The sequence below is a fragment of the Oncorhynchus keta genome, chromosome 5, assembly GCF_023373465.1.
Source record: "Oncorhynchus keta strain PuntledgeMale-10-30-2019 chromosome 5, Oket_V2, whole genome shotgun sequence".
NCBI classification, from domain to species: Eukaryota; Metazoa; Chordata; class Actinopteri; order Salmoniformes; family Salmonidae; genus Oncorhynchus; species Oncorhynchus keta.
Genome location: NC_068425.1, coordinates 21,587,921 through 21,599,728, shown reverse-complemented (window position 1 = coordinate 21,599,728; position 11,808 = coordinate 21,587,921).

Below are 11,808 nucleotides of genomic sequence, written 5' to 3'. Positions count from 1 at the left end.
AGATTGTGTTTGACAATTTCCTCAATTTCCTCGTGATAAGGGAGAGTGTTTTGGCACATATGGACTGTGATAATTCCATCATGTTTATCGTCAAATTGAACTCGTTGTCAGATTACATGGTTGGTTCCAAATGGGGGCCAAGACTGTAAACGGACTTGTGTACCAATAAAAGAGCCAGCGAAGTTAAGAGAATAATGTTTTCTCACAGAGCTGTGGCTCTGAATTCATTTACGCCAACAGCTCTGCCTGTGCCTGTCCGTGTCCTGTAGTCCCATAACTCTAAAGCAATCATCTAGAAGCCCTTTAATGCACCATGTTTCAGTGAGGGGTCAGTGAGCATCCTCCCTAGGTCAGTGGTCTTTGGCTTAATGATCTTTTGTACCATGGCTTTCACTGTCAACTGTCTGTTCTCAGGGAGGAGAAATAAGGCATGATCTCTCTTTTTCTCTCTCCCGTTCTACCTCCCTTTCTCAAATGCATGTTTTGACCACATTAGTTGTGTCAGACCTTGGTTATGTGAATGGAATACACTTATAATTGTACCTTTTTTGCAACTTAACTACATACAGTATCTTACCTCGTTGGCTTCTATTTCCTACCTTCACCCCATCGTCCCTCCTTTCTCTCTCTCTCTCTGTCTCTCTCTGTCTCTCTCTATCCCTCCTCTCTCTCTACCCATTTCTCTCTCTCTCTCTCTCTCTCTCTTCTCTCTCTCTCTCTCTCTCTCTCTCATTTTGACTGGACATTGTCTGCTTGTCGATATTGGGGGCTGAATTAGCTGAAAGGGGAAAAGAGGCCTGTAAAAGTGAGGAGACAGCCTTTTGGAGGGCAGCCAGCCTATCTCCCTGGCTTGTTTATGCTTCAGGAATGATTCCCGATACCAGATAACCTGCAGGAACGTCAGCATGTGTCTGCCCTGAGGGATGACAATGGATCCACCAATCTCTAATTATCAGCCTGCTGCCCCACTGCATAATTATAATTGTGTTTTTTTTAACTATTTAATATTGTAACATTATTAAAATCTTAATTGGTCGGGTAAATTGCAACCCTTTCCATCTCCTGTATCGTATAGTGCTCAAAAATAAACAGGTTGGGCAATGTTTCTTTGTGTTGTGGATTTAAAGTAAGATTGAGGTAAGATGTTCAGGTCAGTCTCTGGAAGGTTGGGTCCAGTGTGTGTCAGCCTGCTGCAAGCCCCTCTGGGGGTTAGTGTTTCTGCATTAGTGTTTGTCAGTGGATTTTTTAGGCAAACACGCACTGCATCACTTTGACATTGATTAAAAATACATGGCTCTATTCTCTGGGACAGTGCACAAATCAGCACAGTCAGTCAGTCTGGGCGGTGTGGTGTGGCTGGCTGGATGTCTGTCTGAGCCTCAGTCCAGTTAGTCCCCTGATTTAATTGCTGCTTTCACTGCTCTGCTCTGGGCGGTGTGTCATGTTGGTAGCTCAAAGAACCGCGGGCACAGACCCATCCGTCAGCACGCTCTGCCATGGCCCACCGCTCACACCGGACTCTATGTAATCAACTTTAAGGCAACACTCAATGTGATCCTCATCTTAAAGGTACAATATGCAGAAATCTATCCACCATTTCCTGTTTGCAAAAATGTAAATAGTTTGCCTAATTTCAGTGTATGTGACAAAAAAAGCAAGTATAGTGTAGAAAATCATTGTACCATCTAAACCACTGTGAAATATATTTTCCATAACCTGCTGTTTGAAGCTAGTGTATAAAACCGAAAGTAACAGACGCAAAAACAAAACTTAAGAACGGAAAGCATAGAAATAGCGCACATAGAACAAAATCTAACACTTCTTAGACTTGCTTTCGATGAGAATGACATATCTATATCTCATAATTCTACATGAATTTGGTCGGGTTGCCCAAAAAGTTACATATTCCAGCTTAAAGGGGAGATGGAGAAACCTGCCTGCCCTCATTTCCCCTTTCTGTCTCTCCTCCCCCTCCCCTCCTCTCCCTACCTCTCCCAACCCCAGCCACCACACCTTCTATGTCGGCAACACTAACAATGCCACTCCTGCTAGAACGGTTTCACTTTCCTGCTTTGTCTTTACCTCCCCCCTCTCTCTCTCTCCCTCTCCCTCTCTGTCTCTCTCCATCTTTCTATAGCTGCTATCCTCTCTACCCCATCTCTGAGTGGCTCTCTTGTTTCCTCTGGCTCATCTGTTAAGTGGGAGATAAACCTCAGTTAGGGTGTGTGGAAGTCACTTCTGTGGGGACAATGTTATCTGAGACCAAGCGCTACTCTGAGAGGAGTGTGTGTGTGTTAAAGTCCCACCGCCTTGGTGGTTTGTTCATTGTCGCGGTTTAGGGAGATGAGTGTGCCCACTTCCTTCTTTAGCTAATGCCTACTACCCACGCTGCTGTTGTGGCCTGGCCTTCTCTCTCTGACAGCTCTGTGTGGTCATCTGTGCCTAATGGCCTTAAATCAGAGGCCATTTCCATGCTCTGCCAGCAGAACTGTGGGTCCATCAGTGTGGGGCCATTTTGCTAGGACAGCTGGGGGGAGGGGGGTGGTAACCAAGACAGGGCAATTAGAGCCAATATAGGGGTATTACATCCATTCTCCCCTTGCCTCTTCTCTCATCACCAGGCTGGGCCAGGCTGGTAGAGCTGCCTGCCGATCGATGGCCAAACCTGCAGGGGAGTTGGACTACTACTGATTCGAGAGGCCTAGCAGCCTGCCACTTCACCCCTCCCCTGTTTCTGTTTCTGTTTCTCTTTCTCTCTCACTTATCTCCACTACTCATTCTGCTTTTGGTCCGTCCTCAGACTGTGAGTGCATGCATGCGCGTGTGTGTATGTGTGTGCGTGCGTGTATGTGTGTGTGTGTATGGGTGTGTATGTGTGTGCGTGTGTGTTTATGTGTGTGCCTGCTCCCTTTACCCTGACATCAATGTGACATGGCACTTAATGGACTCTGCCATGTGAAACAAGCACCCTGGGTTAATTACCTTGCCAAGGCCCTGGCCTTTGTAGAGCAGTTCATTCCCACTCGGCAACCATTGCGAGAAAGAATGTGTGACTCGGCGTATGTGAGAGACTGCTGAGATCCCCATTGTGACTGTAATCCTCTCAGATTCAGGCTTTTCCCCAACGCCCAAGAAACAAGTGTTTTGTTGTCCCTTTTGCACAAATACAGAAGGCTGAAGCTATAGGCAAGCACTCACGAAGCAGCTGAAGATAAAGCTGGGGGCTATTCTGAGAGTGGAGGGGCTACAGTGAGGAGAGCAATACACTCTCTGAATCCACTTCCCTCCCTCGCCTCATTCACATGTCGATTAGCATTGCCAATGTAGCAGCAGTCTCAGCGTTGAATGAGGCCGATAAGCACTGCATCAAAACAATCTCACAAATGGAATGTCGTCCTTTTTATCCGCTGGCGTATCCTGGTGAGTTTTGGTTGAGTTATTCAGTGAAATGACAATCAAGATTGCCAGTGTAGAAATTATGTATTTGTTTACCTTTTCCGTTTCACCCAAAATAAATCATTTAAGACATGAAAATACAGTCCATTCAGAAAGTATTCAAACCCCTTTACTTATTCCACATTTTGTTGTGTTACAGCCTGAATTCAAAATGGATTAAATATGATTTATTTTCTCACCCATCTACACACAATACCCCATGATGACAAAGTGAAAACATTTTCTTCAACATTTTAGCAAGTGTATTGAAACTTAAAATGAAATACACACCTCTACATGAATACTTTGTAGAAGCACCTTTGGCAGTGATTACAGCTGTGAGTCTTTCTGGGTAAGTCTCTAAGAGCTTTGCACACCTGGATTGTACAATATTTGTCCATTATTATTGAAGAAATTCTTCAAGCTCAGTCAAGTTGATTGTTGACCATGGCTCGACAGCCATTTTCAGGTCTTGCCATAGATTATTTTCAAGATGATTTTAGTCAAAACTGTAACTAGGCCACTCATGGTAAGCAACAGTGTATATTTGGCCTTGTGTTTTAGGTTATTTTCCCGCTGAAAGGTGAATTCCATACACGTTTTACTTAAAAAACATTCCCTAGTCCTTGCCGATGACAAACATACCCATTACATGATGCAGCCATCACCATGCTTGAAAATATGAAGAGTAGTACTCAGTGATGTGTTGGATTTGCCTCAGACATAACACTTTGTATTCAGGACAAAAAGTTAATTGCTTTGCCACATTTTTTTGCGGTATTACTTAATTGCCTTGTTGCAAACAGGATGCATGTTTTTTAATATTTTTATCTTGTACAGGCTTCCTTCTTTTCACTCTGTCATTTACGTTAGTTTTGTGGAGTTTTCTCATATCACAACCATTAAACTCTGTAACTGTTTTAAAATCACCATTGGCCTCATGGTGAAATCCCTGATCAGTTAGGAGTCAGAGTTAGGAAGGACACCTGTATCTTTTTAGTGACTCAGTGTATTGATACCCCATCCAAAGCCTAATTAATAACCTATATTCAGCATCTGTTATTTTCTTTATTTTTATTTACACATCTACAATCGGTGCCCTTCTTTGTGAGACATTGAAAAACCTCCCTGGTCTTTGTTGGATCTGTGTTTGAAATGCATTCCTCGATTGATGGGCCTTGCAGATAACTGTATGTGTGGTTTACAGAGATGGGGTCCTTATTCAAAAATCATGTTAATCATGTTAACCATTGAACATGGAATCCATGCAATTTATTATGTGATTTGTTATACAATTTTTACTCCTGAACTTATTTAGGCCATAACAAAGGGCTGAATACTTATTGACTCAAGACATTTCAACTTTACGTTTTTATTCATTTCTAAAATGTTCTACTCACAAAATTCCACTTTGACATTATAGGGTAATGTGTGTATATCAGTGCACAAAATCACAATGTAATCAATTTTAACTTCAGGCAGTAACAGAACAAAATGTAAAGTAATGGGGTGTGAATACTGTCTTAATGTTCTTATATAAGAATATATCAAATGAGTTGTTCCCTTTCAAATGAAACAATTTAGTTATAAAATACACAAAACTTTTTGGCATACACAATAGATGTTAATTGGTAACGAACATCCCACATTAACGCCATTCCACCAATGTATCTATTCACAATACAAAGGATTAAATACAGTTTTATGTTTTCTTGTCATCAGGCTGTTATGGTGTTTAGAGACGTGTCATTTTCAGCTGAAATCAAAGACAAGTATTGATTTAATCAACGGAGAGTTCAACTAGTCGACTGAAGTATGAGTGTGATTTGAGTGTCTGGGAACTGAGCGACTTTGATCAGGAAATGTGAGCAGACAACAATAGTGACATTCTTGTCGTTACGCTAGATGAAAGAGAAGCAGCGCTGGTTTTATCTTCAGGTGCACATTATATATAAACAGTCCTTGACAGATAATGGTGCCTCACTTTCAAATAGGTGTCGTACAAGAGTGAAGGTTTTTCCCGACGCAAACTTCGGGGTTCAATCAAACCTGCACAAGGGGAAAATCACATTGTTTCTGCACTTCATAAATGTATCATTTGCTTTGCTTTGATTCACCCAGTTAAATTGGTTTGATTCATTGCGGTACTTGAAATGTGCCTTTTATATGGCACAGGACTGATGATCATTTACTGCAGTGTATGTTTGATTTAATGTACTAATACACGGAAACACATTTAGAGCTTTGGGTCTGTGCAACTCTTAGTCCTGGAATTGGAAGCTAATGTGTTCCATCCTAAAGTGAGAAGAGCTCCTTCCTCCTTAGAGAGGATTATTCATCAATGCTGTTCATGGGATATGATCGACAGCCTTACTGGAGGGTGGGCCTCCTCCATTATCATATTGAGCTGCAGCTTAGCTTTCCTCCCAAACGTTCTGGGCAGCGGGAGGCAGAGGAGCCCTTGGCCGACAGGCACATCTGCATGGGGCATAGACCGACTCCATGAATGATTCAGCATCCAGTACCCAGCCTTTGTGCCAAGACAGAGCCGGGCCCCAGTACAGCCCTGTGGGTTTGCCTCTAACAATGTCCCCCGTCTACATATACTAAAACCCCCAATAGCCCTCTCCACTCCATCTCTATCCCATCCTGTACTGACTGAGGCCGGTTTGAGTTGGAGAATCTGAGCCTTCCCAGAGCGGGGGGGGGTGAAAGCTGAGAGGCGCAGGAGGGACAACCAGATAGCGGTTAAGGAAGTTGACCGGAGCCTCAACCACATTGTAGCTCTAGAGATAAGGGACATCCTGCTCGCTGGGAGGAACCAACAGGCCAGGATCACTCGTATTGTACACAGGCAGAGTTAGCCGTTCTGGCTTTACCCACTTTACCCACAAACCATGTGGCTTCTTCAGAAGTATTTAGACAGATAACATTGACTGTACAGGACCGTAAGTGCCTTAAATATCCCACAGTTGTCATGACAGCTCTGTGTTGCATTTTTCACATCTTACTTAAAACTGCTGAGGTGTTAGAAGCACCAAATCCATTGCAGCCCTTTTTTTCAGTGGAACATTTGTTTGTGAAACTGTTCTAAAGCTCACATCTATTCCCACAGAGATGAATGCCATTACATGAACTGTGTTTCAACATGATGCTGGTCACACTAACTGGCTGCACCGGTTCATACTGTATCAGCAGGGGTTCATCTCCTGTCCTCCCATTATGGAGCAACACGTTCGATTTGGTGGAACAAGCTTACCCCTAATGTCAGGTCAGCGGAGTCCCTGCCCATCTCTCGAAAATGTCTGAAACCTTACCTCTTTGAAGAGTATCTAACACCCCCCCCCACACACACACACACACAAGAATTACCAACCCCTCTTTTTACGCTTCTGCATAACGATACCTACATGTACATACTACCCCAATAAGCCTGACTAACCAGTGTCTGTATATAGCCTTGCTACTCTTTTTTCAAATGTCTTTTTACTGTTGTTTTATTTATTTACTTACCTAAACACACACACATACCTTTTTGTTCTCGCACCATTGGTTAGAGCCTGTAAGTAAGCATTTCACTGTCAGGTCTACACCCGTTGTATTCGACGCACGTGACAAATAAACTTTGACTTGATTTGATTTTGTCTTTTCCTAAACCACTGACTTTGCTGATAACTACTTTATTGAAAATGTATTATTGTATTATGTATTATTACTAAGAACCCTTTTAGAACCCTTTTTTCCCGGAGTGTCATATGTCCATGGCAGCCACTTTAAATGACTGTGGTTTGCACAAGCCGCAGCAGTAGTAGTAATGCTGCAGCCGCAGTGTGTGCCTGCCTGTAAGGATGAGGGGGGAGGGAGGAGTGTGAGATTCACTAGCAGCAGTACAAGATCCCCGCTACATCACCATGATTATTTGGCGAGCCTGAAAACGATAACCCACTTAAGCCAAGTTTTGTTGCACTCAGCACATAGACTGTAATGGCTTGTAATATATGGCAGCATGATTGAAAGCTGCAGTGTCCTTATGAGACAGTGTTTTACCATGCAAACTATTCCTCACGCACATCTCCTCCTTGCCTCCCCTCTGCTTCTAGCAAAGTGGCATTTCCATTTTAAGATTGCCTTCCTGGCCCTTTGTGAATAGAATCGAATTACGCTGAGAAGCACTGATTGATTCCTTCTGAGCACAACAGTTTTCCCCTTTCTCAGAGAACCTATTGAATCCAGTCCAAGAAGTTATTGTGGCCATCATAGTTGTTTCAGAGTGGGAGAATGGCTGGGGATGAGGACATGGAACTGAGAGAGACGTGTTGGAGGGGGAGAGTGGGGAACATGTAGATGGGACGGGGGTTAAGAGTTCACATGGTGCACGGCACAAAGCTACATTATGGAGAGCACTACGTCTCACACAGACTCACCGAGACTACGGAGGGCCCTTTCTAATGGCCGTAGTCAAGACTATATTCCAGCTCATTAAATGTCACACTAGTTTGTCACGAGGACTGTGCACCAGGATCCATCGATGCATTCTCCATATGTTGTTAGGTGGTGGGTGGGTGGGGTGGAGGGTGTGTGGTACCCTATCCTGGAGGTGTTTGATAAATGAGACACTACCACGCAACCCCTCCCTTTACTGCAGACATGCAATAATGTGGAGCGGAGGATGAGAGACGTACTGTATCCCACCACTGCCACCAACGCACCACACTCCTCCCCCACCCCATACCCTGTCTCTCTCACTGTAAGAGGGGGAAAATACCTCATGTAACCCACTCTGGGGCAAGAGTAAACAACGGCCAAGTATACAGCAGGGACCTCAGTGGAGAAGTTCTGGAACAGAGACAGACTCTGTGTTTTGACTAGTTACTCATGGTGATGTACGGAACGGAAGGGCCTCCCTGGGTAGTCAACAAAGGGGTTGAGTTGGATTTGATTTCACTAGCTGGTGCAAGTGATGTTCATCCAATGAAATATGGATCGCATCCATGTGCCCTGTCACACCAGCCCTGGTGCCACATCAATGGGCCACTCCAGTTCTCATTTGGAGAAGTGCCAGTCTGATGTGCTGGAGCATACAAAGTTTCTCTTTCTTTATTCATTTGTCACTGTCACGCTGTAAAATCCTTCAGGATCATTGGGGCTTTCATTTTAAACTAGATTTGAGACAGGAATCGGAGACGCCTTTTTGTTGCATTAGAGAGTTGAAACGCAGATCAGTGCAAATGTCACCAACAGCCACGGTCACGCTCTTCCTCCTGCTTAATACATTAATACAGGGCTGAATTTCCATCCACACTAAAGGTAACGTCCACTCTACGCCACCCAGCATATTTGAGTGATTTAGCTAAAGGCAAAAGAATGATTATGTGACAGCTCTCTGTGATGGTATTTATTGAGAATTTTGAGCTGAGAATTTTCCACAGTGTGTGTTTGTGTGTGTGTGTGTCTTAAAGAGGGTTGTTGTGTGTGCACCAGAGAATATGTGTGTTTGTGTGAAGAGTGTTTTATTACAGGTGTCTATTTATTGTATTTTAGAGGGTGTCTGGTTGCCCTACACTACACGACCAAGCGCTGCTGAAATATTTACCCAGCGGGGAAAATGTCACTTTGTCCAATGTCCCTGGATCAGTCATCTGACCCTCTGTGACCCTCCATTACTTCCTGTCAGCCTGGTGTGATCAGGCCCTGGTGGCTCCTTTTGTCCTTTTCTTCTTCTTCTGTAGTATGTCATGCTTTCTGGCCTGATCAGCAGTACCCCCCCCCCCCATATATATATACCTACCTTGGTGAATGTGGAGTTTCTTTCATTAGAGCACGTAGAAATAGATGTTGTACAATCAGTCCATTTGGCTCTTTACTTAGTAGACTTGAGAATGAAGGGTGAAGTTAGTTAGTATATTGTAGATGTATTTCAGTGTACATTTTGAGGGCAGCTCTGAGTAGAACATTGTGAATTTATGGAAAGTATCATTTGTAAGTGATTCACATGGATAGATACATGTTCAATATGTAAAGTCTGATGAAGAGCATAAATGTATGTGTAACACTAGGACCTGGACTGGAATCACAAGTAAGCCTCTTTCCTAAGACCTTTTGATAAATAGAGAACATCTCAAGTTCTCTCCATAACACAAACCATAACACAAACCGTAACACAAACCATAACACACACCATAACACAAACCATAACACAAACCATAACACAAACCATAACACAAACCATAACACAAACCATAACATAAACCATAACACAAACCATAACACAAACCATAACATAACACAAACCATAACACAAACCATAACACAAACCCATAACACAAACCATAACACAAACCGTAACACAAACCATAACACAAACCATAACAAACAAACCATAACACAAACCATAACACAAACCATAACACAAACCATAACACAAACCATAACACACACCATAACACAAACCATAACACAAACCATAACACAAACCATAAACAAACAAACCATAACTCAAACCATAACAAATAAACCATAACACAAACCATAACACAAACCATAACACAAACCATAACACAAACCATAACACAAACCATAACACAAACCATAACACAAACCATAACACAAACCATAACACAAACCATAACACAAACCATAACATAAACCATAACACAAACCATAACACAAACCATAACACAAACCATAACACAAACCATAACACAAACCATAACACAAACCATAACACAAACCATAACACAAACCATAACACAAACCATAACACAAACCATAACACAAACCATAACACAAACCATAACACAAACCATAACTCAAACCATAACATAAACCATAACACAAACCCCAAACTTCCTCTGAGGACACAGATCCTTGCTAAGGATTATGGTGTACTTAATTGACTAAATTGTCCAGTCCAGTCAAAGTTTGTAAAGAAAAGTGTGGGCTGCCTGGATTTCTGTGGCATTAAGTCGTCATTGAGGGGGCAAACGGGCCCAGTGTATTTACTGCCAGAACTGTGTTTATCCGACCTGATGCCTCTAATGCGGGTATCAATCTCCACAATACATTCTCCCTCCAATATGGGTCGTGTCATCTCTGGTTAGTGGAGTCTCCTGATGAAATTGTCTAAAACTCCACCGATCAATCAAGCTAGTGCTGGATTGATTTTCTTTCATATTTTCTCATCTTCTCTTTTCTTCCTGCCCCTCTCCATTTGAAGGCCTCTGATGTTCCCTCAATGTAAGATGAATGTCGCGCAGAGGGCAAAAGAACATCTGGGTTAGACCTGTTGACATCTATGAGACTGTCTCTCTACCCTTCATCTCTCTCTCTCTCTCTCTCTCTCTCTCTCTCTCTCTCTCTCTCTCTCTCTCTCTCTCTCTCTCTCTCTCTCTCTCTCTCTCTCTCTCTCTCTCTCTCTCTCTCTCTCAAAGACAAGCAAATATCACCTCAGTAGACACAGTACCTGTATTATCCTAACACCCTCCACATCCAATCTCCTATTATAACACAACACCAACTTTTGAAACTGTAACTATGACCAGTAACTATCTGTAAATGTATTCCACCTGACTTTGTATTGAAAAAATTGCTGTGTAGTGGTAATAAAAAGACTACCAGACAGGCAGGCAGAAACAGACCAGCGTGGCCCCAGGTTCCCCCTCCATTGCCTGGTCTCAGCCAGGGGACGGCATGGCCATCCACATCCCCGGGCCCCCGGACCCATTTGTATGGGCCGCACGACTTTCCCCATAATGAAATATTCACAGGTCACTGGTTCCCTGAGAAATGATGGCGGTCAGTCAATTGCTTTTCAGCGAGTAATTTTCTCCCCCTTCAGACTGCCCTGCTTGTCATGTTGACAGTCATTAGCGCAGGAGGAAGGCTGGATCGAAGCGCAAGTGTGACACTTGTCAGACAGGAGCAGTGTTTATCTCCTCTACTGCTTTATTTCCCTTCAATCTTTTCTTCTTTTTCTTTCTATCTCTTCTACTCTTCTCGCCTCTTTTTATCTGTTTTGTTAACGCTTGTATCAAATAGTTGTTTTTTCCAGTCTGTCCTAGATTCTACCCCATCTATTACCATGTTGTGCTCTGTTCATATTTTACACCATTTTGTCATGTATTTTTCTTACACCTGAAAGTCAGCAATAATCTGTTATTTGAGACGTTGCATTAAGCCCTGAATCTTCAGTACAGACCAGGCAGAATGTAATCCCTTTTAAGGTAATCAATCATTTTGAAAGAAACCCATCACAAGCCAATCAAAAGAGACACTTCAGATTTGGTGATTAGACCCTCCAAAAAATCCACAGGAAAGTTTAGCCAAGGCTCTTTTTTCTTTATGACTCAGTCTGACCTTTGTAGATATTACCAT